At 36.9% G+C, this 2,424-nt stretch overlaps 1 protein-coding gene across 2 annotated transcripts in view; it reads left to right on the plus strand.

Annotated features, from left to right (window-relative positions):
* Nucleotides 1-2,424, plus strand: part of ACSL1 (acyl-CoA synthetase long chain family member 1) — a 70,899-nt gene that overhangs the window by 21,803 nt on the left and 46,672 nt on the right. The gene's annotated exons all lie outside the window — the stretch shown is intronic.

Raw genomic sequence — 2,424 nt, forward strand, 5'->3', positions numbered from 1 at the left:
CGGGGCGCGAACCCCGTTCCCCTGCATCGGCAGGCGGACGCGCAACCACCGCGCCACCAGGGAAGCCCAATTGCTTCTTTATATCAGATTTTTTTTAAGTTGAGTTTTTAGAACAGTTTTAGATTTACAGAAAAATTACAGAATTTCCATAAACCCCACATCTATTTCTGCTATTATTAACATCTAACATTAGTATGGTACATCTGTTTTTTGTTTTGGGGTTTTTTTAAGCTTTTTTTTTTAATTCTTGAATTTTATTTTATTTTTTTATACAGCAGCTTCTTATTAGTTATCTATTTTATACATATTAGTGTCTACATGTCAATCCCAGTCTCCCAATTCATCCCCCCACCACCCTCCCGCCGCTCTCCCCCCTTGGTGTCCATACGTTTGTTCTCTACATCTGTGTCTCTGTTTCTGCCTTGCAAACAGGTCCATCTGTACTATTTTTCTAGGTTCCACATATATGCATTAATGTATGATACTTGTTTTTCTCTTTCTGACTTACTTCACTCTATATGACAGTCTCTAGGTCCATCCACGTCTCTACAAATGACCCAATTTCATTCATTTTTATAGCTGAGTAATATTCCATTGTATATATGTACCACATCTTCTTTATCCAGTCATCTGTCAGTGGGCATTTAGGTTGCTTCCATGACCTGGTTATTGTAAATAGTGCTGCAGTGAACATTACGATGCATGTGTCTTTTTGAATTATGGTTTTCTCTGGGTATATGCCCAGTAGTGGGATTGCTGGGTCATATGGTAATTCTATTTTTACTTTTATAAGGAACCTCCATAGTGGCTGTATCAATTTACATTCCCACCAACAGTGCAAGAGGGTTCCCTTTTCTCCACACCCTCTCCAGCATTTGTTGTTTGCAGATTTTCTGATGATGCCCATTCTAACTGGTGTGAGGTGATACCTCATTGTACTTTTGATTTGCATTTCTCTAATAATTAGTGATGTTGAGCAGCTTTTCATGTGCTTCTTGGCCATCTGTATTTCTTCTTTGGAGAAATGTCTGTTTAGGTCTTCTGCCCATTTTTGGATTGGGCTGTTTGTTTTTTTGATATTGAGCTGAATGAGCTGCTTGTATATTTTGGAGATTAATCCTTTGTCCGTTGATTCATTTGCAGATATTTCTCCCATTCTGAGGGTTGTCTTTTTGACTTGTTTATAGTTTCCTTTGCTGTGCAAAAGCTTTTAAATTTCATTAGGTCCCATTTGTTTATATTTGTTTTTACTTCCATTACTCTAGGAGGTGGATCAAAAAAGATCTTGCTGTGATTTATGTCAAAGAGTGTTCTTCCTGTTTTCATCTAAGAGTTTTATACTGTCCGGTCTTACATTTAGGTCTTGAATCCATTTTGAGCTTATTTTCGTGTATGGTGTTAGGGAGTGTTCTAATTTCATTCTTTTACATGTACCTGTGCAGTTTTCCTGGCACCACTTATTGAAGAGACTGTCTTTTCTTCATTGTATATCCTTGGCTCCTTTGTCATAGATTAGTTGACCATAGGTGCATGGGTTTATCTCTGGGCTTTCTATCCTGCTCCATTGATCTATATTTCTGTTTTTGTGCCATTACCATATTGTCTTGATTACTGTAACTATGTAGTATAGTCTGAAGTCAAGGAGTCTGATTCCTCTAGCTCTGTTTTTTTCCCTCAAGATTGCTTTGGCTATTCAGGGTCTTTTTGCCTCCTTACAAGTTTTAAGATTTTTTGTTCTAGTTCTGGAAAAAGTGCCATTGTTAATTTGATAGGGACTGCATTGAATCTGTAGATTGCTTTGGGTAGTATAGTCATTTTCACAATATTGATTCTTCCGGTCCAAGAGCATGGTATATCTCTCCATCTGTTGGTGTCATCTTTAATTTCTTTCATCAGTGTCTTATAGTTTTCTGACTACAGAACTTTTACCTCCTTAGGTAAACCTTAGTTAGGTTTATTCCTAGGTATTTTATTCTTTTTGTTGCAATGGTGAATGGGATTGTTTCCTTAATTTCTCTTTCTGATCTTTTGTTTTTAGTGTATAGGAATGCAAGAGGTTTCTGTGCATTAATTTTGTATCCTGCAACTTTACCAAATTCATTGATTAGCTCTAGTAGTTTTCTGGTGGCATCTTTAGGATTCTCTATGTATATTATCATGTCATCTGCAGACAGTAACAGTTTTACTTCTTTTCCAATTTGTGTTCCTTTTATTTCTTTTTCTTCTCTGATTGCCGTGGCTAGGACTTACAAAACTATATTGAATAATAGTTGTGAGAGTGGACATCCTTGTCTTGTTCCTGATCTAAGAGGAAATGCTTTCAGTTTTTCACCATTGAGAATGATGTTTGCTGTGGGTTTGTCATATATGGCCTTTATTATGTTGAGGTAGGTTCCCTCTGTGCCCACTTTCTGGAGAGTTTTT

The sequence above is a fragment of the Physeter macrocephalus genome, chromosome 20 (genome assembly GCF_002837175.3).
Source record: "Physeter macrocephalus isolate SW-GA chromosome 20, ASM283717v5, whole genome shotgun sequence".
Classification (NCBI taxonomy): domain Eukaryota; kingdom Metazoa; phylum Chordata; class Mammalia; order Artiodactyla; family Physeteridae; genus Physeter; species Physeter macrocephalus.